General features: G+C 34.7%; 1 protein-coding gene across 3 annotated transcripts in view; it reads right to left on the bottom strand.

Annotated features, from left to right (window-relative positions):
- The window catches only part of LOC129738958 (active breakpoint cluster region-related protein), a 245868-nt gene that overhangs the window by 185926 nt on the left and 33924 nt on the right, over positions 1–26018 (bottom strand). The window contains exon 1 of one of the 3 annotated variants that reach the window (XM_055730295.1): positions 13373–13526. The exons of 1 other annotated variant lie outside the window; for it this stretch is intronic. The gene's annotated coding sequence lies outside the window, so the exon portion shown is untranslated. Of the gene's footprint in view, positions 1–13208; positions 13231–13372; positions 13527–26018 lie in introns of those variants that run through there. One more of the 3 variants, XM_055730296.1, reaches the window with a different exon arrangement.

The raw sequence follows: 26018 nt of genomic DNA, 5'->3' as shown, positions 1-26018 counted from the left end.
TTTTGGGGGGTTTTTGTTGTAAGCGCATCTGATTCTGTTACCTCCATCGTGGCAGATTTAGGTTTGGGGGGTAAGTTCAAAGCGAAGAACTGTTTTTTTTTGGGGACAACTTTTATTCTCGCTTCATTCGCAGAAAGTCTCACATATACGATGATGTAGCTGTCTCTATTAACAACTCTCCGGTGGTCGAGCGGTTAGCATCCTGAGATGGTAATCGCAAAGCCATTGCAGGTATGGGTGTGATTCCTGTACCTGGCGATATTTTTTTTTATTTTGATTTCCATTTTATTGTGGTATCAGATTTTGGGGGATGAGTTCTCCTTTAAGAGCTTAACTTTGTGCTATGCCACCAATAGCCAAACCTGTAGGGAGGGAGTTTCATTCGGATTGGCGGGGAAAGTTCTCAAGTTTGGGTATTTTCGAGGTTCAGTGTAACCTCGATCAACACTTTTTGCGATTGTCCATCAGAGGTGCCAGGTGGTTTTGTCAAAAATCAAGACATCGCGAAGAAAAAAATCTGAATTTTCCAGGACACCATAAGATTTCATGTTCTTATAACTTAATTATAAATATGATCCATATTGAGATGTTTTTTTATAAATCCAAAATATTTTCAAAAATTAGGACGGTACATCTTTTGAAAATCAGTACTCCTTTTTTTGTTTCGACTATAATCGTTTTAAAATATTTATGGCATTCGCGACTTTACATCAACGTTTCAGTTGGCGTACAACTGTGTTCGATGTTTGTTCTTGGACTCGAACTCACGGACATCGGCTCAGGAAGTAACTGACTTTCCAACTGAGCTATATCACAAGCCCCGGACTGCTTTATGTATGGAAATGTGTGTATGTGATGAAGGAACCTCAAAAGGCTTATAATCCCTAACAAAAAACGAAATAAAACCGAAAATCAGGACGAATCCTTAAAAATCAGGACACCTGGCACCTCTTACAGAGCTCCGAAACAGAGGTGCCAGGTGTCCTGATTTATCAGGATTTGTCCTGATTTTCGAGAGACCGTCCTGATTTTTTTTAAAAACTCTAGAGTTGTCCTGATTTTTGAAAATTTGTCCCTAAAATGTCCTGATTTGTCCTGATTTTCATAAAAACTCCTTTAAAATGATCGAATTTGTAGTTAAACTATAAGAAAATCGAATAAATAGGTTATAACACAGTTAAACCCATTTAACAGATGGTTATCTATGGTTCAGATGATATTCAAATGGTGTTTTTCGGTATGAACTACCGGCCAGTCAAGAAGCTGCTTACTGTTGTTGCAAATATTAAGGCGCTTACAGCACCTGCATTGCGCCTTTATTTATGCAATCCAATCAGAAAACCTTATTACTTTCATGAATCAAGAGGTATTATGAAAAAGCCTGATTTTGAACTTCGCGTTGTCCTGATTTTTGACGAAACCACCTGGCACCCCTGCTCCGAAACAATGGGTCGATTCACGATGACGTTCGCACGTCCAAAATTTCACGAAAGAGAAATGGGGTGCGGCAAAATTTTTCGTGTAGCTACACGGTCAAGAAATTTAACTCAAAAGTTAGTTTAAGGATAGCAAAATACCAAGTCCCATTTTGTGAAGCACATTTTTCGGTTTCTTAACAGTTATCTCAACGGGAATGAATAGAAGTTGAAAATTCATAATAATTTCGAAAAGGAGGTTTGTATATTAAAATGTTTCAACATATTTTTAAAACCCTTTTTCAATGCATTTCTTCTGAACCAATTCCCCTTTGCATTGAATATTCTGGGGCAGCACTTCTACTTGAAACAAAAGATCCCATAGAATGTCCAAATGTGGATACTTCTAAAGAATTCGAATGTGCCGACTCGATTGTCCGGAAGTTTTTTGTTTTATTTTGACCAGAAGCTGTTCCTCAATATGATATTTTTGAGGAATAAAAATTACGTTGGGAAGTTTAACTTTTAAGTTTAAATCCATTTATTACATTATTTCTGTTTTCAGTTTGATTAACAAAAAAAATGAATAATTTTTCGTTATTTGATACTAAAAACATTTAATTTGTTTACAACTAATGTCCTTTTTCAATTCGTGTTTCCCGTTATCTCGTTAAGTGGTGTATATCGTTTAAAGTAAATCTGACTCTAATCCAATAATGACCTTCCTTGGAGGTGGAATTATCGGTATAAGATTCTATGTCGAACCGGCATTAACAAGCTTTCTTATAACTGGCGTTGTCCTCCCAGAGCTGCCGTATTGCATATGTCTGAAAGAAATCAAATAAAATATATCCCATATCCTATCACAAATCAAAGCAGGATGGAAACAATCTGACAACATGGATACTGTCGATGGATGTACCAAATGCTGTGTGTATGTAAACCGGCGTAAAAAAACATTGCTTTGTTTCCAACCGAGACGAAAAAAATCAACAGCCAAGATGAGTTGTACGAGTGCCTATGTAAATCGACCGTCAATAGAAAACAGTTTCTAGTTTCCCATTCCCCTCCCATTCTCATCCCTTTGCCATCAAAGACAAAGGATGATCTAATGCCATGCGTCTTTTTTGGTAATCTGCGCTGACAGAATGATGACAATAAACTTTCGTTTGCTAACCGACTCAGATGAAGTACTGGGGAAGATAGCGGACTGGTAAGCCGAGATAAGATGTGGCAGTGAGTTCGATTCTCACAAATTTTTTTTTGGGATGAATTATTCTGTAGGATGAAAATCGCATAAAAGGTTTACCTTGTTTCCCTTGAATGTAGTGGTCATGTATCATTCAGCTTGAGAGCTCTAGTCTTTACGAAAGTAGTGCTTTTCCAATCATATTATCTTTGGTACAGTACACTTTTCAGCGCATTTTTGTCACGGAAATTTTCTAAATAGGCATTGCACCCCTTCTATGGGTGTAGTTGCAATCAATAGTTATTCACAAAACAAGGTGTTGCATTTTTTCCAGTCCTTAGGTATTTCTCTCTCTTTCTTTTGGCTGTAAACCTATCGATCCAGAAATGTCATTAGGTATTTCACGCCAAATTTCTAATCTACACAGAATTCAAAACCGGAATTCATAAAACTCAATCATAAACCAGAAGTCAGAATGCTATTTCAACTTTGAAACTAATCAATACCGTTTCGAAACATGCAAATCCCTGGAAAACAACCCCAAAAATGTCGATACTTCCGCGTGTGTGTTTAAGTATTCAAATGCGCTCGGAAATGGCTGTTGCACAACGTGCTAAAGCATTCCAGCGACCATGTCCACTCCATTTTCCGGCAAGTGCTATATTTATGTAGGTAGTAGAGGCAGCAACAACGTTTTAACAAGTTTCCCAGCTATATAGGAGCATAGGTAAAATTTGTCCACCCCGATTCGGTTGTACCGAAAACAGAACAACCAGCGCAGTTGAGCCATTATTGACGGTCCCAAAACCACCAACGACGACGCCTGTTTTTCTTTCCGAGCATTACGAAAGCACCTTAGCTTGCTGACTTGAAGGAGGGACTGACTACCGACTGCCAGCCGAGAAGAAAATCGAAAACCATCGAGGCTGAAATTAGGCTGAGGGAAATTTGACCCACTGAAGCCGGTTACGGAGTTGCTTGCTGCTGTTGCTGTTACTAATACGCTTCGCTATTTACTAGATAGAGTGAGATGAGTGTTTGAAAAATGGCTGCCGCAGAGCCGAGATTAGTAAAGGTAGTGGAAGAAACGTGCAATCGGAGGAAAACTCCACAGCCGTTGTGTCTTCTGTCTCGAAGTTTTTTCTCCATTTGATTCGCATAGCTAATTAGCCATGATAGAAGCCAACAGATACAGAAGAAACTGCCAGGAGTGTTTTTCAACTCCAACAGGTCAGGCTGATGAGAGATGGTTGTAGCGTTACGAATTGTCAAAACTGGAACGCGCAAGACCCGGCAATCGGTTTTCGTCATTGTCAGTTGGGCGACCACCAGCTGATGAATGTTGTTTTGATTGCAATGTGGACGACAGTGAACCAAAAAAAAAACAAAATCAAACAAAACGTCATCGTCGATTAGCACATAATTCGATAGGAGATTCTGTGTTAACCGTTTAATTGAGGTAGAGTTTTTTTTAACTCAAACGACTCATCATACAAATTGAAATTTTTAAGACAGTATTACTGGATACATCATTGAAATGAGTAAATGACAATGCCCACTATTACATATTCAAACATCTTTCTGTAAACATCATATTCAAGAATGACCTTATCGGATACGCTTGAAAGCTTGACAGAAAAGAGCTGCTGATGGCTGATGGTGAGTTGATAGATTTGTTACACAACTTATGGGCGTTTTTGCCACCCGGAACTTTAGTACTTGGGCAACCGTTTTCCGTGCTAGATTCTGTGAACCTTGAAGGTCTCAGTCTAGCTAGAGTAGGACGGTAACACTGTGATTAGTATCTTCGATTGGGGGTCAAATGTGCAATGCAAATCAACTTTATGTATGGCCATTCTTTGGAATAGCAAAGTAAAACGGTAGCTTCCTAAATGAGGCAGACTATTTGAGTTGGGTTCGTTTTATGAGTTTTATTTCTTTTCGCAAAAAGTACCAATTTCCCAGACATTGGCATTTGCTCCTCTTCAGTGGACAAAATTACTGGAAATCTTCTAAACTACTTTGATTTTGGACGAAATTTGGCAAACATTTGCAGCGATAAATCCAATTATACCATATTATACAAAATCATAAACAAATGAGGCCCTTGGAGCCAAAGGAAAAAATAAATAAAATAAAAGTATTTTACATATATTTTTCGACAATTTGTCTTTTTGATTTTTATCGTAAATGTATGTAAACAAAATTATAAAAATCTGAAAAAAATTGAAAAAATCACACTTGGCTATTAAGGCCTCAAATGATAGTTTCCTTCATTCTGAATCATAAAATTAGGATTAAAAAATTTTTTTTATACGCAGTTAATCCAAAATTATTTGAAAATATAAAAATTCAAAATTGTATGAAGGATAAAAGTATTTGAAAATTATAATATTTGAATTACTGAATCCTGGAATATCCTGTATGATCCCGTTTCTATGAATTTTAAAATAAAATAAGAATAATCTCAATGAACTCATTTTGGAGCTACAGCATATGGTATCTTAAAAATAAAAATTAAGAATAAAATTTAGAAAAAAGATGCCCAACCATGTGTTTGGAATTATTTAACACTCGTCCGGATTGACCTCTGAAGTGACGAAAACGAGTACATATGTATATTGAAAAAATAATTGGGTAATATTACAACCGCATTCTACGATTTTATATTATCATTTCAATTTTATCACATTTGTTAATTATATGATTTTTCGTTCAAATTGACAGATTTGGAAAAAATTAACACAAAACAACAAAAATTGACAAAATTAGCCAAACTGACAAAAAATCGAAAAAATTTACAAAATTGACAAATATGATAAAAAATTACAAAATTGACAAAATTAATATCAATGAAAAAACCCTACGATATTAACAAAAATGACGACATTGGCGGAATTGACCAAATATAAAAATTGGCAAAATTTACCAATTTGACAAAAACGAAACGAAAGACAAAATTGACAAAGTAAGGGTTGTCCAAATTTTTCCGGATTTTTCCCGGTATTTTACCGGTTACAAAGGATGATTTTCCGATATTAATTATACACGTTTTGGCTTTCTTACAGAAAGGCATAGCGAACGGTCAGTTGGGGTTATCATTAATAAGGGTCCAAGATCCCACTTATACCAATCGACTCAGCTCGACGAGTTACGAAGATGGATTTGTATGTTCCGATTGAAATTTTGTAACCTAGTGTTCTCCTATTCTGGGTTTTACGATTTTGATGAATTTAGTTTAAAAAAATTGAATTTGTTAGGTCATATCTTGAAAACAAAAAAAAACAAAATTGTTTAAAATTGTTCTATTCCATAGAACATATCATGCTTATGTTGGCTCCAAAAAAGTTAGCCATTTGCTCAGCAGCAGTAGTCAGCAATCGCTAAATTAATTACGGAAGCGATCGAAAATTCGACAAAAAGTTCATCAAACAGTCGAGAATCGATCCCACGCCATCTATTATTAAAGAGTTTAGGAGGCTAACCCCTTGACCACTAGTGAGCGTCGTAAAATGTGGCTCTCAAACTTAAACAGTTTGGATATTTTGAAAGTAAATGAACTCGTTGAATATCCTTTAAAAAACGCACTGGTTATCTTTTTTTGTATTGAGTTTGGTAATTTTTGCTTTCGATTTTCTTTAATCATAATCTTTTTTAAAGATTACATATATACATAATTCAGAAATAAGAAATCCATTATTGTGTCATATGTTTCCAAAGATAATTTACACTCTGTAAGAAAGCCTCCAATCCACTGTTAAGTGTATTAAATCGGGTTTTTTATATGAAATCATAGTGAATAAAAGAAATAAACAAAATGTAAAGGGCATTAAATTTGCAAGTATTGTACCAAAATACTTATTAACCGGTTAGAAATTATGACAAATACTTCGGCGTCTTCTAACACGAAGTCTTTTCGTATCATATTGACAGGTTTCTATAGTTTTTTTTTAACGAATCTAACGAAATTGGCATCAATTCGTTGTTTTGCACCACAATTCCAACAATTTTGCAAAAATAAGTCCAGTTGAATAGATCTTGAAACTTAATGTAGCACATTTTAGCCACTGTAGAATTCTCTAGAATTTTTATAGAGTTCTAGAAAAAATTGTACAGTTTACATAGTAATATGTAAGAAAAAATACATCGATGCATAATATCAAATCAACTTGAATGTGGATTTGTCTTACAAAACTAAAAGTAATCAGATTCCAGGAAAATATTTTGGTATTTTCTAAATGCAGTTAGCTATATTTTATTGTACAAATCCAATGACATATTTCAGAAAAAAAAAATGTTTTTTTTAATGCCAAACAATGAATAACTTTAGAAGCAGCCATTTGAACTTAATATTCGTGAAAATATAAAAAAATCGTGTATGAATGTAAGATATTATTTTGTTTCAAGTTAATACCTTAGATATCGACAGAAGCTTGTTTTCGGTTTAGTTTTTACATAAGACATATATTCCAGCGTAGGATACTTTAAGCAAAAGCTTAACGTAGGAAGAATCAAAAACTAAACTCTTGCGATATGATGCTTCGTTCCTCAGGCCAATTCTAACCAAATACACAACAACAACAACATTGAAAAACCAATACCTTTTTCTGGTGAAAAAGATGTGTAACTCTGCTTAAAAACGTCTCACGCTGTCGGATTATTTGCTTTTTGCATGAAATAATTTTATGAAATAAGTAAATCGATTACTGAATCATTTGACGTCGAAAACTTAAAATGGCACAGTTGAAACTGGATAAGCGAGAAACCTCTATAAATAAGAGAAAACACCAAGTCACAAGCTTTTCAAAGCAAAAACCCCTCTAAGTGAGAGTGTAAACCTCTTTAAGGTAGAGTCTTTTTCCTTACTAGACCAAGGAAATTATAGAAAAAAAACACTTTTGTTTACAGTACCAAAATGATATTGGGTTACCGAAAAAACAAATAGCCATAGTTCCATATTGAAACTCACTCGAAAAAACTTCGAACTGATGCATCAACTGGTTCCTTATAAATCAGTGTATTTTTATCAAATACACAATGAATTCTTGAATTTCTAGATCACTTTAATGCATTTGTATGTTGTTGACCCTCTATTAAAATGAACCTGGTTAAGTTAGAAATCTTGAGAAAAAATTTCATTCATTTTTGACTGTAAATATGTAGTTAGTTTTGCCGATAATATTTTTTTTTTATTAAATTTATAACATTTGGGTTATGTTTGTAAGTGTAGAACACTTGCGGAGAGCGAAAAAATGAGATATCTCAAATTGCTCCGAAATAAGTTAAAAAAGTGATTCAAACTTACTTTGTTTGATCGAAAATAAGCGTTTATGAGATGAATCTGTATCAAAACTGTCAAAACTACTCTTAAATTTAGAAATTCTAATTCTAATTCTAATTGGATTTGTTTAGAGAGGATTTTAACAGTAGCTGTCATTCGTCCTCTAAATTTAGAAATGATTTTGAGAATATTCTTGAAATTCCGTGAAAAATTTACAAACATGACCATTTTTCCGATGAGGTGCTTAAATTTCCGGTTTTTTGCTAGATTCCGGTGACGTGATGAAATTCCAAAGTTCCCGGTTCGCTAGCATAATGCAAAAAAAGAATAAAATTGCCAAATTGAAAAAAAAATTGACAAAATCTAAAAAAGAATTAACAAAACTGACAAAATTGACCACTTGGATAAAATGAACTAATTTGACAAAACCAACAGGATCAACGAAATTGACAAATAGACAAAATTGATGAAACTGATTAAAAAAATATATTTGACATAAATAACAGAAGTGAATTTTGTCGTAATTATTATTTTTTAACATTTGTTATTTTTAACATTTTTGTCATTTCAGTCATTTTTGTAATTTTGTTATATTACAGTCTTGCCATTCTTGTCAATTTTGTAATTTTTTTAATTCTTGACAAGTAATTGTAATTTATGTCAAATTGACCCATTTTGCATATTTTATCATTTTTGTTAAAGTCGTTAATGTTGTCAATTTTGTCAAATTTGTAAATTTTATCATATTGGAAATTTTTGTCAATTCTTCCATTATGTCAATTTTGTCATTTTTGACGATTTGGTAAATTTTTCCATTTTTTTTCTGTTGTCAATTTAAACTTTAGCCTAATATAATAGCGAACGTGTCTGGCTAATAAGCCAGAGTTCCAGCGATCGAATTTCGCCACCCTAAAATCTAGGTTAAGGAATTTTGTAAGTCTTCGGACGGAAAACGAACACAAATACAACGAAATTAAACAATGTAACAAAGCAAACGGGAATTGTAAACTTTACGGATTATAAAAAGAATACAAAAATATCTCTACGGAGTATAAAAGATTGTAAACTCTACGGAGTATAAAGGAATACCGCTGGTCATATAGTCTCTGTAACTGGACCAAAATAGGAGCTAGTCGATAAGACAGTTCTGAGTCGTGATAAAAATAGCATCGGCGAGTAGAATAAGAAGAAGAAGAGAGCTTTATGAACTCTATAAAGCAAAGTGTTGTTTTAAAACAACGCTTATCAAAATTCAAATATCTCGGAAACGTGAGAATTATTTTTGAGTGATGTATTCACAAAAAAACTAGAATTTAGCTAATGGTATTTATATAACGATGTTTTAATGTTTGTGTGAAATATCGTTCAAAGTATACGGAAAGAATGCAAAAATAAAAATTATTCATTTTTTCGAAAAACGTTGTTTTTTGGAAAATCTCTGTTAATTCTTCAGATTAGCAAATTCTAACAATTTCAATCACAAACACCTTCCTACACCCAATGAACAAGGTTTGGAATAAATTTGCAAAATCGTATTGAAATGAATAAAGAATTTCAAAAATTATTTTTCAACTTTGATGGACTTTAATTTGTATAATACTCTAAATAACGACTTCAAACCTATCTGTTATGTTATTCGAATTAAAATCTCATTATTTCACTGCTATTCTCATTTTAAGAAAAGTCATGCATTAAAGGGTTAATTTAGTCGATTTTGTCCATTTTCACTATTTTCTAAATTTAGTTTTTTTTGACAATTTTGACATGTTTGTCGTTTTAGTTGATTTTGTAAAATTTCTCAATTTTTATGAAAATATATTTTATTAAAATATCATTCTAGACTGAGATTTAGTTGAACATTTTGCAATTGCAATTGCTTGGGCCTAAACAAACAATGCTCGATTCGAGATGTCAGAAGATTTTTTGACGTTTTGTTATTAGCAAGAAATGTAAATGAAAAATGTGAAAATTTTCAATGAATTCAAATCTGATTTTACTATGGCTTTCTTGAAGATTTCTTGAAAAAACAAGCAGTATCTTCTAGAATTTTAAACATTTTTTTGAAAAAATACTGATAACTGCTAGGCGGTACATTGAGTTTATTTTGGAAACGGACTTTTGAATAAAAACACGAACAAGTAGATATCTTAACTATGCTATGAACTTATACGAAATTTTAATGAAGGTTGTTATCTCTATGTTGATGTTTTTAAGCAAGAATGTCACACTAGACAAAATTCTATGAACAATCGAAATTGTATCAAACATTTCTCTTAAGATAATAAGCAATGAATTCAAACTGTTGAATATGCTATTAATCAGCAAAAATAATATTTAAATAGTGGGTAGGGGTGAACAAGGATTTTTGAGTGATTTACATAGCGAAATCTAACCAAAACTTTTCGATAGCCGCTACTAAAGTGTCTAAATAACTAAAGTAAACATAAAGAGGCGCCATATGATTATTTTAGAAAAAAATACATATATAGCAACCTGTCAGATGCAAGCAACACTATTAACGCGCCAGCACTAAACTTTACTTCGGAAGTCCGGACTTCCGACTTCCGAAAGACTTCCGACAAAGAAAAGTGAAGTACTAGATTGACGGAAGTCTGTGTTTTTTGCCAGTTCACCAGCGACGTTTCTAAAAATTTTATTAAAATTCACAATATCACTTTCGTTCAAAATCTCTAGCGTAACATTTCATAAGAGCGAAACTGCTAAATGTAAAAAAACGAATTAACAGTTATTCTGGATTACATACGTGGTTGCACTTTACTAAATTAACGCGGTATCAATTTAAAATCACTCAAAACATTCGAAAAATTGATAAAATTCAATTGGGCGAAATTAACTGTTGATGCATTTTCATTCATTATTTGCTAAATACAATAAAAAAAATACTTCTTTAAAGTTTAAGTTTTGTGTCCAAAAATGAATTTTAAAGTTAACTAAAAAATGAGCATATTTTTTTTGTTTAATCCTTAGATACGATTTGAGCACTGCTGATGGGATTCGAAGAAAAATTTTAATTTTAAGTTATTTTATATCACTTACTCTTATCTTATTTTGAATAATGTCTTGATTTTATTCAGAATTACCTTGTATTTTTTCCGAATTTTTCATAAAATCGGGCAGGATTTTGGGAGAAAGTATGGTAGCTTAAGGTTAAGAATAATCGTTTTTGTCTTACAACTATTTTTAATATATCATGCTGGAATTTCGACCAATTCGACATCAAATCAGTAATTTCAAATTGCTTGGCACCTGTTTCGACATTTTTTGCCCCTAATTTCACTGGAATTCTTTCTCATTTGATAAACACCCTAGAAACGACATGTGAAATTGATTCGAACTCTTGAAATCTTGGATAAACTAGAGGCCCATACTTGAAGAAGATCTTATGTTTTACACATCTGGTTGAAAATAATTGACTCAAAAACATGGGGGCATTTAGATGGAAGAAATAAAAGGAAATTTTATTAATCGCTTTTATTTTTTAACCTTGAAACTCGACAGAACTTTCGAACGAATATTCGTTTCACCGAATAAATTAAATGGTTAATATTCGCCGAGTACCACTATTTGGTGTATCTGTAACTTTTAAGATAACATTTGAATTGATGTTCCGAAATGTCAAATTTTTTTCTCGTTCCGAATTACCTGCTAGTTTCACCCTTTTTAAATGTTATGCGACTCGCCAGAGCGAACTTTATAGATTCCCTTCGGGCCCGAGGAAAACCACCCGACGTTCCAGTGAGGGATGTATTAGGTATGATGGACTTGGACTATATGTTCGAGATATACCTTTTCCTAAAAGCTATCGATCTTCGTCTATAATTCTCTTTATTTTCATATTTCCCTTTCTATCTTTCTTTTTCTTCAAAAAAAAAAAAGTGAACTAGATCTAAGTACACAATTGTAATCAAACAAAACGAGTTTGGCTCCTTAAAGCCTAAAGGTATGAGCCGTTTCAAATAAAGAAATTACAAAAAAAAAATGTTATGCGAGTTCTGTTCAATGATTTATAAACACATGAATTTGACACATCTTTTGCTCGATTGGAAAGACACTGACAGAAAAACGAAAATTTCAATCGGCTCACGGCTCCTCTTTATAGAAGGCCGCTTTTTAGCCGCTTCTTACAAGATCGATACTCAACTATGCATTTGCATTTGCAACTAAGCAACTCATTTCTCAAATTAATGTTCAAGTTTTTTTTCGGAAATCAGAAGTAATACGAACTTTGAAAATGGTTGAAAAAATGTAGCGGTGTGACTATTTTTTGTAGAATTAGCATCGGAATGCGCTCTGATTTTACGCAAAAGTGTCTCACACAATATTTTTGGTTTCTATCTCCTGTTTGTTGTAGGAAATGTTTTTTCTTGTTGGCAGGAAAACATTGTAAAAACTTGAACTGTTAACAACGATAAAACTTTCGGTGAAATTTCAGTTCAAGAGAAACGAGAAAATTATAGGTAAAATTTCAATCGTGCTAAAATGAGAACTTGAAAATGTTTCAGAATGCCTACAAAATTGAAAAATAGCTTATGTAGCGACGCCATAATTCTATTATCAGATTATTGCTTTAAAAGGTAAAATTCGCATGATACTAGTACGGAACAAACGTTTTGAACTCGGATTGTAGCAGCTTTATGTAGGAAAATATTACTATTCTGTTGTGTTGACTACTGGCTGTTATCTTTCACCGACTGTACTTAATTTTAATTAAACCCAGCAAATAATAGACTCTATCGTCTTGCGTCATATCGAAAACAACCTATATGACCAATCACTCGAACGCTTCTCCAATAACTTTTTACACGTCATCCAAGGCTTGAGAACTGATGCATAAGAGATTTCATCACATAAAATAAAGAATATCGAATTTAATCAACTGTCTTAGGTTTTAACCCTCTACACACATAGCTTTGAAAAGTCTAATGGTAAAAATAGTCTTAACGTTATCTCATTGGATGCTGATGATTTCACACACAACATTCCAAAACATCCGATATTTTCTCCAATTATATGTATGCGGAATACAATCGAGATGTATGTAGCTCGCACAACATCTTCCATTTTGGTGCAACGAGAGAGTTGGTCATTGACTGACGACGACGACGACGACAATTGAATTCGAATTGAACTTGACACTAGTCCGCGATTCATTGCATCTCATTTTCATTCATTCTACATCGCACATAGGCAAGGTTATCTTTTTTTTATGAATATCTCAGCAAACAACACAGTACACAGGTAAACACAGGTGAAAATCTTTTCACGATCGAACCCGAGATAACGTGATTTGTAGATACGGGACCTGGACTGATAAGTGTAGCTGCGTTGATTGGAGCTTATTGTTTCGCGCAGTCACACGCGCAGCCAGTTTCTCGCACTTTCACATCCGAACACCGCGAGGGTTGATTTGAATTATTCGAGAGGAAAACCCATCCTCCAAATACGCTTAGGTGATCGATTCAATACCTGTTCTACCGTCGAACGATTCTTGAGGAATTTAGCCGGAATTCCTTTTAGCACCGAATAAAAAAACACACAATGAATCCGAGACTCCCGGGAGTCAATGACGGCGCAGGTTGAAACTAGACTGAGGCGAATTGAATTGAACTGTGGCCACTGACTGGTGTAGACCGGGCCAGCCATTCAGCCAGCTAACAACGTAAGCAAACCCCCTTGTAGTGTATTGGTATAGATATCACCAAATCCATCGTCCACGTCCGCCACATACCGCATCATACCTACTTATTACAGACCACCATCCAACCTACCGTTCGATCGTTGTTGGGTTGGTTCGGGGAGCGATGCATCGGGAAGTTTCGTCCGCAATATCTCGCGCTAATAATGTGCGCCGCTCGCGGATAGGCAAAATAGTAAATGCATTTTTAAAATCACCTCAACTTCGTGCAAAACAATAATCGAAACTCAACAAACTCTTCCTCAGGTTCTTGATCAATATTTTCCAAAGAAATAAAGCAATTGAAATAAAAAAATTCTAAAATAAAATAAATACTCTAAAATTTCCGAATATTTCCCACAAATTTGACGAAATGAGCCCGAAGAATGTTCATATATCGATAAAAAGATTCAACAGTCGACCGATGTACGATGTACCGACATGTACGCATACTGGAGCCTTTTTCGTCACGTTCACCGTGGTGTAATTGGCTAACGCGCCGTTGTACTGAAGCGGAAATTACGGGTTGTTCAAATCCTGCCGGGGAGCCGTTGTATCTTTTTCGAGAGATTTATGATATTTACAGCTTATGTTTTTCTTTCTTTGATATCTCATGTTTCTCTAATACTTTCCATCATCTTTGAAAAGGTTTTTAAATCATGCTATCACAAAGACTTAAAAAATTGTGCATAAAACAGGACTTTTCAACCAATCAGTCGTCATAACGGTCGTGATAGAAAACAAAAAGTTTTCAAATATAATAGGGGAAAGTGTTCCTAAATGCGCCTAGCGTGTTAAATGCGCCTACAGCCGTTTGACGAAATGGCTGACAAGACAAAATGTCTAATCATTGCATTTTGAGGGTGATACGCTTTAAACATAAGGAAACAAATATATGATTTTTTTTCATTAAAACTTCGTCAGTGATAAAAATAAGTAACTAAGAACATTTTCCACCATCATTTTGCTTATGTGCCTAATAAAATTGATGTTTAATTAAATAATATGCACTGCCTGAAACTATTTTAGCTATTTTAGACTGTGATGAAGTTATTTCTAGGAAAAAAAATATTAACAAAAGTGTTATCCCTGTGTTAGACCACTTTTAATTATCATCATCAGAGTTTAATGGGACAAAAGTAACTGTATAAGAAAAAAGAGAGATGTTCATTAAAATTCATATGTAATATAAGTCAAAACATGTTATCTGTACTAAAAATACCAAGGTTTCCGGACAAAGTAGATAGAGAACACTCTCAGATCTCCTGTTGATGTGACCCACAGTAGTCGGGCGTCACATGAGTAGGCAAATGTCAGGTCGCTGGTGTGGTAGAAAAGAAAACCTAGATATAAACAAAAATAAAACCCACGTTGTCAGTTAGGAAACCACCTGGTTTTGAAGATAGCCAAGTTCGGTTAAGAATTTACCAAGTCCTCAAGTAAAAGGGAATAAATAGTTTCGTATTTAGATAAATCCATCAATTTTCTTCGGTAATGTGAGTAGGTATAGAAAGTACGCATAAACAGTTCATGAAATAACTGGAATTATTCCTTAGATCTTGCTAGGAGATACATCCAGGTCGAGATAACCTAAATACGGTGATTCTCATATCCAACACATGTTTATTTGAGAACGTAAGTAATAAGGTAGAACTATGCTATTAAAGAATAATCTAACGATTCTATTACTAATTCAGGACAGTTAGTGAGAAGCGTGCTGTGCATAATCGATATCTAGAAAAGAAAAAAGGTTAGAGAACCGTGAGTACAAGAAGTAATATCTTATTAGAAATGAACCGACAAAATACTTACCTATTCCTTACCTTACCTTCGCTGATTAGGTCGATTATAAGACAGCCTCAAAGTTGCCTTGAATAAGGCCAATCGTAGTCCGTTAGAAGAACGGAAAGCTATTTTGAAGGAGAAAGGTTTACCAATAATTTGTGAGTATGAATTAAGCTCAAACATCTAAAGTTTCACAACTAACAGTAATAAAATTCCAGTTAAGCTGTTGTAACTGCTATAAAACCTGTGTACGCCTCTTCACCATCCAAAATTTACCGGAATATCTCCTTAACTGCTATTTTTCAGTTGCCTGAAAATTGTTGTTATTCGGAGGATTTTTGGCCTGACTCTAGAAAGGCTTCATGGAGTCCATTTGATGATTTGAAAGAATTTTGAGGCGTTGAGGGATATTATACATTATTTATTTTAGTACAAATGGGCTTCTTGGAAGGAGTTATCACGTGGAAATCCCATCTTCTTTACGAAAAGTTGCAGTTCATGTTATAGTCGTCGAACAATCCATTTAGACCATCGTTGACTTGAGAAACTCCATGCTTTAGTATCTTAAGGCCTACAACTTGTTTGAAGACATTGATATTCAATTACCTCAAAGAAAACAGAAAATTATGATGGTGTATACATAATCTAGAAATTGTGTTATCTTATTTTAATCGCCGCTGGGATACATTCTTATTTAATTTTTGGCATTTCGGCGAGTTGTGAAAATTCAAGGTAGAATATTTAGAAAGAACATGAAAGTATTATAGGTGGAAAGATCAAAGCTAGAGCGCTTTGGGTAGAAGAAATTGAATAGTTAGTGAAAATATGAGCAGGGCTTTTGTTTTGTGAACAGCTTTTTAACTACTTGCGTGATTCTTTGCCGCTCGCCGTTTTAAATAAGAATATATCCCAGCGGCGATTAAAATAAGATAACAGAATCACTTGGCTAAAGAAGATCACTAAACAAAATTAGCGAACTTATTAGAGCAAATCCTATGAGCGTTTTTGTGTCACGAACTGCCGGTTTTGAATATAAATTTATGTATGATATTTTCCATTCCATTAGCGATTTTTTGAATGAACTTAAAATAATGAAATTCGAATAACGAACCATAATTCTGGATTATTTTTTTTCTGATAACAAAGGTATCGACTAGCTTTTATACACTTAAAAGGAAGGCTGACTAATGAACAGTGCTGAAATATAAAAAAAAACTCAATAATTAAAGGCTTAACAAAGTTTGCCGGGTCAGCTAGTTTATGTCATAAAACTTAAGCCAGTTTTCACCAAACGTTTTTAAATGTGGTTGACCTTAAAAGCCCAAAGTCATCCAACTTGTCTAGTATGTATCCCCAGGCAGGATTCCTTCCTATGAGAAACTGGCCAACAGTATTCCAAACAGAAGTTCAAGAAATTCTAGAATGCACTTAAGCCTGTTTGAAAAAAGGATACAGGTACAGAAGTATCTACATGTTCTCTGACAGCCAGGCTGCTCTTCGAGCACTAAGTACGTTCACATGTTACTCCAAACTAGAGTGTATAGTTGCACTAAGAAACCTGGCCATAAGGAACAGAGTATTTTTATTCTGGGTTCCAGGCCACTGCGGTATCCTAGGGAACGAACTTCGTTCAACGAAGAAGCAGACCAGCTAGCTAGGGAAGGACCTTAGGGCCTGTTAATTGGACCTGAACCTTTCTGCGGAGTATCTAGGAGTGCCTTGAATATGGAACTCAAGAACTGGGAAATCACCACTATTGTCTCCAACTGAAGAACAGCAGAGGGAGCAGCTCGGGCGAAAAGATTCATGGAACCAAGCGCACGACTCTCCAAAAACATGTTGAACTTAAGTAAGCACGAGTTAACTACTTACACTGGTCACTTGAAAGGACATTGTTCAACAAAACATATCATACATCTTCGACCAAATAGTTTTTTTTATAGAATTTATAGTTTTCATATGCCTTTTTTATATGGGCCATTCCATACCAAGTAACCATGAAAATGTATCGACCCTCTGTGATTTGGGCCTACGTCAGTAGGATGACTTATTGTAATGTAAATAAGAAAAGTTTAAGGCTCACTTCAAATTTAAGTGAAGAGCAAGTCACTTGAAATGAATTCTTCACTGAATTCTTACTTTTAAGTGAATCTTCAAGTGTATTTTAAGTGTGATTTTGGGTTCAGTGTAGGAATCACTTATTTATGGCTAAGTTAGAAAATAAAAAAAATGTTCTTGAATTGATAGATGAGAAAAAGGCATTTTTTAAGAATGGGGAGGCTCCCATTTGGAGGGGGTGATCCGAATCATTCAAAACTATTTATATTTTTTATTTACATTACAATAAGCCATCATACTGATTTAAGGCCAAATCGGAAAGGGTCAATGCATTTTCGTGGTCACTTGGTATGGAACGACCCATTCGAATTCGAGCAGTTTTAATTCAATCAAAAAACTGTTCAAAAAAATTATAAAAAATCTGAGTTTTGCACCAGATGTACATTGAAACATGAAAAATCGCTAGGTATACTTAACTCTAAATTGATTATTTTGGCCCTTGCACCCCTGAGGGCCTCAATTATAAATCTCTGTATAGGCTCTATAGGCTCAGCCGTCTTAAGAGCTAGAGAGCTGAAATTTGGCATGAATGTTCATCAGGAACATTCAAAGAGGGTCTTCCATATGAACTGTTAACCTTCCCATGCCGTTCGGGTCAATATGACCCGAAGCGCACATTTAAAATCTCTTATCTTCATTCCAATATACTGAAGAACTTGGAATTTTGACTGACCAAGTATGTTCTATGAAAATAATGATCAAATTAACGTCAAAAAATTGAAATTTGAGTTTTGAAAATCGGTTCATTGGGAAATGAAATACAGCTAAGCAAAGCAAAAATTGGATATCGTTTTTTTAAGTTAGATTTCTTTCTACCGGAAGATCTAAGATAGCGGTCAAAACTTTCATTGGACCCCAACATATCTATACACTGTCGGAAAGATGGATTCTTGACGATTTCAAACATCAATGAAACACTTAAATACAGAAAAGCTGTCAAAAGTTATGAGCATTTTAAAATTAAAATTAATTTTTCGGACTTTTTACTTTCTGAACCAGTTTTTGATAACTTGGTAATACATATCGACTTTATCTTAAAATTTTGAGTAATAAGAACAAATTACCTACACAATGAATATAATATCATCAAAATCGGTTAACATTTACAGTCAGGAGAACGAAATCAAACTACAACTCAAATTTCCCCGAAACGGATATTTTGCGAACGGCATGGGAAGGTTAAACTTGTTTCAGCAACAATTACGTGAGGTTGTATCGCATCAAGACTAAAATTCATATAGGGGAGATAAGAGCATAATGACCAGCTTAAGGAAAAAGCTTATTTAACCATAGAGAGCAGCTATAATATGTGAATTACATCATTGTTTCGTGTTCAGACACTCAAATAGTCTATTGCCTGATTGGATGAAACTTGAAAAAGTAGATAAAAAAGTTTAAAAATACATTTTAATTTTTTTTGCCAAAAGCTGAAAACCAGCCACTGTAGGGGCATAATGAGAACCCCTTTGGGGCAGTATAAGCATCATCAATCAGACACGATGAGCGTTTTCTGCCGGAGAATCTAGCAGCGAATTCGACTCGATGAAGTCAACTGAATAATAGAGCTACAGCTTGACTTGTTTCATCTGACGATTTGGCCTATTGGTAAGGTGTCGGAGATGTAATCAGTAGACTCGAGTTCGATTCCTAGTTAAGGTAATTTTTTTCATTTATCATTCATGATCGATGCATTTTGCACTTAACGGATTCATCAAACAAAGCAATAACAAAATAATCTAGGTCTGTTTGTAGAATTCAAACAATTAACACATGCTCATACATTATGTTTCTGGTGTTTTGTTTGAGGGATGATGCTTCTAGCCGTATAATGTAACAATAAAAAAAATAATCATGAATGGTATGTGAAAAAAAAATCCCCTCGAACAGGAATCGAACTCGAGTCTACTGATTACCTCTCCGACACCTTACCAATAGGCCAAATCGACAGATGAAACAAGTCAAGCTGTACCTCTATTATTCAGTTGACTTCATCGAGTTGAATTCGTTGCTAGATTCCCCAGCAGAAAATGCTCATCGTGCCCTGATTAATAGTGCTTCAAAAATGTTATGATGGTGAAAATTGAAAAACAATGTGTAAATCATGTTGCAGTGCATACATTTCAGATCAAGATAATTTAAAAGTCATAAAAGCTTATTTGGTGGTGCTCAAAAATTATAATATTTTCGTCACTTGAGAACCTAGCTGATTATTTTATAATATTTCTGTAAAGATGAAAAGGATATTTCAGTTTTGGTGAAAAAATAATACTATAGGTAGTAAGAAAAAAATCCTCATGAAAATTTGTTTAAGAAACACGTACTTTTGTAAAAAAAAGGAGTGCTTATTATGCCATGGGAGATTGTTAAGCCCTTATCTCCCCTACGGGGTTTTTTTGGCACGGTCAATTGATTCCTGATTTCAAATTTGGTATCAAACGACAGAAAAAGTGATCGAACATATAACGTGTTCCACATTTTTACACTGATTGCTCAACAATGCATTCGAAATTGCGTCTGGAAAATGCCTGACAATTGACATTCATTCAAACTGTTCATGAGTTATGACATATTCTAAATCGAAAAGGAAACGGAGTTCGTATGGGATCAGCTAGTATCACTATAAGCTTTAGACGAAAAGCTCTTTTTTTGAAATGTGATGACATTTTGGTTATGAAAATTGATTTTTCCAAACAAATTGTAGAACTAATGTGTCATCTCAATTTTGACACGACTTCTCAATAAAATTCATAGGAACAGCATCACAGAAAATGATCACACAAATTTGGGAACAAATCACAAAAACATGATGAGAATTGTAATTTTTGTTTTTCAGGGTCAAAGTAGAGCCCCACCTAGCCATGCTTTACGGTACACGGGGCAAGATTGACTGTGTATAGGGTAGATACATGGGGCGTACAAGTGAAAAAGCCACAACAACAACACGTGGGTTAAGGTTGTTGTGTGGATATTCGTAAAATTTTGCTGCATGCAGCTGGAACGATTCAGCAATTTGCCGGTCACTACTCAGCCACTTTTGATGGCGTAGCGGAATATGCGCGCTTGTGGTGGTCAGTTATTGAACTACGGAAAACAACAACAACAACCAACAAGACAAGAGCAACTTCAGCCCAGCTGACGATGATGATGGTCGCACCGATTGATGCGGTACGGGGCCACGAGGGCCGAATACATAGTTTACTTACTAACTTACTTACTTTCTTACTTACAAATGTAGATACACGTTCATCCAATACTGTTGTTTGTACATATGTACGTATTGCCAACGTCAATAGAGCGTACACGAGATATCGGGTCAGTTGGATTTTATTGTTCCTACAGACACATAATTCATATCGTTCCGCGCTATCAGTGAAAATTGATTCGGATGGGTACGTACATGTGTGAATGTGTAGGGTAGAAAGGCATGTTTTGTGACTTTTACAGCGTTAGACTTAAGGTGCATGTATATTTATAAATATGTCAGGCTGTTGCTTTAAATTTTGTAACAGAAAATGTAATACCTGTATAGAGCGGTTGTGCTAAACAACAGTAAAGATTGCTGGTAAAAATTTCTCTCATCAGAACTTTTCACAAATGATCAGACTCTGAACTACAGAATACAAGTTTTTGACAAATTTGATTTATTAAAGACTATTGAACATTTATATTTTCCCGATTTCTGTATTTTACAATACACGTCATATTTGTGTAAACATTTATCTGAATTTACCCAATAATGATAAAAAATATTAATAATGAATGTAGTTTGTATTCGAATCGATTATTAAAAATATTTCTACACTATATTACCGATATTAGAATGAATGTTCCATGTACTAACCTGCAATGAAAAAGAAAATTAAAATGTATTAGTATAAGGCATGGAATCATTACAGTACTGTTTTTATTATGAAAAACCATCAGATATTATCAAATACTTCTTAATTTCGAAGAAGATTGAGAGCTGGTAAAAAGGCTAAATATTTCTATTTTCGGTCGAAGTGATACGATGAGTTCATCGTAGGGAGCGCCTCCAGATACAAAAATACCAACATGAATAGATTCAGAGAACAAGTAAAATATTGTAATGACAAACTTTTGTCATTACAATCGGGGGAGAGCGGGTGGGGTACTGAAAGCACATTGAAAATTTGTTTGTGGACGAGAAGTAATAGTGATGTTTTTCCAAAATCTCATCATTTGTGTCGTCTCTACAACCAAAGAAGAGGTTGCAAAATTTCGAAGTCGCTCAGCGCTAACTCTGTGCCGAAAAAGCGCTGAAAAGATTACTATATGAAATGTTTGGAAAAGAACTTCTGGCATAAAGACTCGAGATCCAAATCAAAATGATGCATGAATGTAACGAAACAAGAAAAACAGTTTATGGGATTTTCATCCTATTCGATGATTCATCCGAAAATAAAAAATAAAATAAAGTGAGAATCAAACTCACTAAGATATTCTCTTTTCGTTTTTTCATCCTCCTGTGTATTTGATGGGAAAGGGATGAGAATGGGATGGGAATGGGGTAGGAATAGGAGACTAGAAAGGGGAACATGCTCTATTATGCCCCACTTAAGCAAATCACTGATGTGCTATGTATTTCGCGAACATTTTGTGTAAAAACGAGTGTAGTCGTCGAAAGAAAGTGTTTTCTACAAACGCTTTTGATTTTTTTATTACTTAAATTCATTAAGTTGCGTTAAAAACACGATTTCTCAAAACCATATTCAAAGCCACAGAACAAAACTGTGTTGCTAATACGCGCCTAGAAGCCGAACACACCCGAAAGCAGCCGAAGGCCGAAAACACACTAATACTTACAGACACTTTGACTGGAAAGAAAATCAAAATAGACTAAACAAAATTTAAAAAATTAAAAGTATATTTTTTTGGGCTAAATCAACGCTTCAAAAATGGTTTTCATCTTTTTGTACACTTTCAATGAAAATTGGCCGTTTTGAAAAATTAATGCTATTTTCAGCCTACTACGATTGGCGCGTTATAACGAGCGCATGGGCCGTGAGAGTACATACCCATAAAAAGCACACCTTAGCGAGTTCAGTATGATTTTTTAGCCTAAAATCATAGTTTAGATTCTCCTCTATCGATGTGTCAGAAAATATTGTCTTTTTCGTTTTTTTTCTGCTTGTTATTTATTTATTTACATAGTATTCCGTCTTACGACATAACTTGACGAACATAATTCCTAAAATTCACTCGGTCCATGGCAACCGTTCTCCAATTTCTCGGGCACCCCACGTTCGCCAGATCACGCTGGTCTAACCACCTCGCTTTTTTTTTTTTTTTTTTTTTTTTTTTTTTTTTTTTTCTGCTTGGTGACACCTTATTGAAAGCGTTTTATCGTTTATATCGAAATGAAGAAAAACCTTAATTGTGAAATTATCACGACACAGCGGCATTTTAAGGGAAAATTCATACTTGCCACGACCAAAATAACAGCATTTAAAACAAATTGGTAATATTTTGCAGGCTTAAAATGTTACAGATTCTTCAAAACACGAGCGGCGCGTATTAGCCACATGGGGCGTTATATGAACTTTCCCCCAACTATTTTCTATTGCCGGTCGGTTTACATACACGCACAGCTCATCTTGGCTGGTAGTTTATCGCCGTCGGTTGGAAACAAAGAAATTTTTTTTCTAATGCAGATTTACATACATACACAGCGTTCGGTACACCATTCGACTATATTAGAAGCAAGGACTGGCTGATTGTTTCCATCCTTCCTTTTTCTTGTGAACGGATATGGGATATTTTTCATTTGGTTTCTTTTAGACATATGCAATGCGGTTGCGTTGGGAGGACAATGCCACTTATAAGAAAGCTTGTTAATGCCGGCCCGGCATAGAATCTTATACCGATAATTTCACCTCCAAGGACCTTCCTTATTGGAGTAGAGTCTGATTTGTGTAAGAATTAAGTTAATATTAGATGAGATTTGTAGGTTTTTTAACGATAATAAAACCGGAACAAATTTCAAATCCTTCTTTTGTCACTCGGAGTTGGAAAATCACGAGAGAGGGAAAAAAAAATAACGCCGACGAACTCGCTAGAGCTGGATCGGAAAAGGAATTTTACGGACCAGAGCCGGCTGTCCCAATATCGCCATGTTGGTTCAGAAACCAAATTCACACTTGGTCCTCTAACCAGCATGAACGATACTGGGAAGAGTTGGACACTTGTCGTCAAACTAAATTATTTTTAGAAAAACCATCTCCAATCATATCGAGTTACTTATTAACTTTAAATAAATCTCATTGCAGTATCTTGATCAGAGCACTCTCCGGTCATTGTAAACTCAACTATCACATGCACAACATTCAGCGTGCTGAATCTCCAGTATGTGGTAGTTGTGAACAGGGATGCTTTTCTCCGTGGGGTTTTTACGGAGCCGGAGAATTTCAACACCGCACTATTATTGCCACGAACTCTCCGGAGAGATTGTTAGTTTTTCACCACTCTCTATCTGCTTTCGAAGCTCCCGAGTGTCATAACACTAATTCAAACTCGCACCGCCACCAGATCCTCACATTAGAGCATGAATGTTCACACCGTAGAGCACCGTGGAGTGGCACATTTCCTCACCGGCGAGAATCACCTGCGTTTTTTGGTGACTTGGCTTTGCCGAACGTAAGGCAAGCTGGAAGTTGAAAGTAATGTGCTATAAGACGGTAACCATTCCTTAGTCATTCTTACAGGTGTTCGTCAATTGATCGTTTTGAGTGATACATCAGTTGATCGATTTATTTTGATTGATGTAAAAAAAACCTCCCAAAACATTTGTTTTTAATTCGAAAAATCACTTCGCTCAAAAACATCATATTTTTTTCTAGGATTTTTACCACGCCGTGCCATTTTTTCCTTTAAAACCAATTTATGAACGCTGTATAATAAGGTTTAAAAATGTTGCAATCTGATGAGTACGATTCTTTTTTTTTACAAAAATCTTTTTTGTACGTACATCTTAAACTACATATGCATCATTAAAAACTCGGACCGAACTTTAAAAAAAGTTGTTATGATTAAAAAATAGGTTTTTTTCACTAAATAAACATTTTCATTTATAGAAATCTTAAATATGAGATGACAGCAACGGATATGTAAATATTTCTTTTTCAGATAAACAAATATTTTCTTTGTTACCAGTCCAATTGGAATTGCCCCTTCAAGTATACTATCACACGAAATACCCCTTAATGTATACAATCGCCTGCAATGTTTTCGTTTTCAATAATTGGATCGTTCGGTTTTCTCGGTGGTGAATGTGGGGAACATAAGAGCTCTCATTCTCACGCTCGTTGGTGTTGAATTTTAAAATCCTCTCCAGTGGTGTTAGCTAAACATCTCCGTGGTGAAATTCAGAGAAACTCCGCGGGGATTAAGAAAACCCGCACCGCGGAGATTCTCCGTGGAGAAAATGCATGCCTGGTTGTGAATCAGATGTGGAAGATCCCTTCCATCTTATATGTAACTGTCCCTCATTTGCCAGACTACGTTTTCGTACTCTGGGATCTTACGCTTTAAGCGAATCTGAGTTTAAGAAATTAAACTTAAAAAACATTCTATCATTCCTTACCGAATGTAGAAAAGAGCTTTAATGTTAAAAATCCCTAGTGGAAAGGCTTTATGCCATCTTAAATAGATTGAATTTATTTCTTCCTTTTATAGGTTTTTCAGGTTTCTCAGGTAAATGATGAAATCTTGGATAAAAAAAAAGGCTAGGCACAATTTTCCCGTATGTTTGGATAACGTGCCGCTATTAAGCCTACCCCCATTCTGATACCTGATACCTGATGCAACAAAATTGCATACTATATCATTTTTTTTTTTTGTATGGGTTTATGAGCTACCTGGCTGACCCGGAAAGGAAAAACAGATCGGGGGACAGAAGAGGAAAATTTACATGAGAGTAGAATAGCTTAGAGTAGGATAGCGGCAACAGAGCCCGAGGGTTCTGAAGCACCAGTTTAGGGAAGCGTTAAGATAGTGCTCGACGGACTGGGACAATTGGGCCCTACATGAGCTTCGAGTTAACCCAACCTCCAATTCAACCGAGCAGTAACAGTATGGTAACAAAAGTTATCATATGCTAACGTCTCGATGTCATTGTCAGAAGGGTTCACTATCTTACCGTAGTTGAGTTATCCCTACCTGTCACCTAACCTTACTCGATTCAATAACTTTGAATTTATGATCGTTTTTATTCGAGATGAATATAGATTGACTAATAAAACATATTTCCCGTATTCAGAACAAAACATCTTGATAAGAAGCTATCTCTCAATGCTTCAATTATAGAATTTCGCTAAACACAAATATTAATTGTACCAAATTTTTGGAAAATTTAAAAATAAAATAGAGATCCAATTATGAATTGCATGATCAATATCTTTTGTACTATCATTGACTTATCAAAACAACAGGATATAAACCATAATGCAAATGTCGATTCTGTTCTTCTAAAACCTCATTGCTAATTTGGAACAACTTTTCAAAACAACCTTCCTTGAT

The sequence above is a fragment of the Uranotaenia lowii genome, chromosome 1 (genome assembly GCF_029784155.1).
Source record: "Uranotaenia lowii strain MFRU-FL chromosome 1, ASM2978415v1, whole genome shotgun sequence".
NCBI classification, from domain to species: domain Eukaryota; kingdom Metazoa; phylum Arthropoda; class Insecta; order Diptera; family Culicidae; genus Uranotaenia; species Uranotaenia lowii.
The sequence above is the reverse complement of the archived record's forward strand: the minus strand, read 5'-3'. Positions and strand labels throughout refer to the sequence as shown.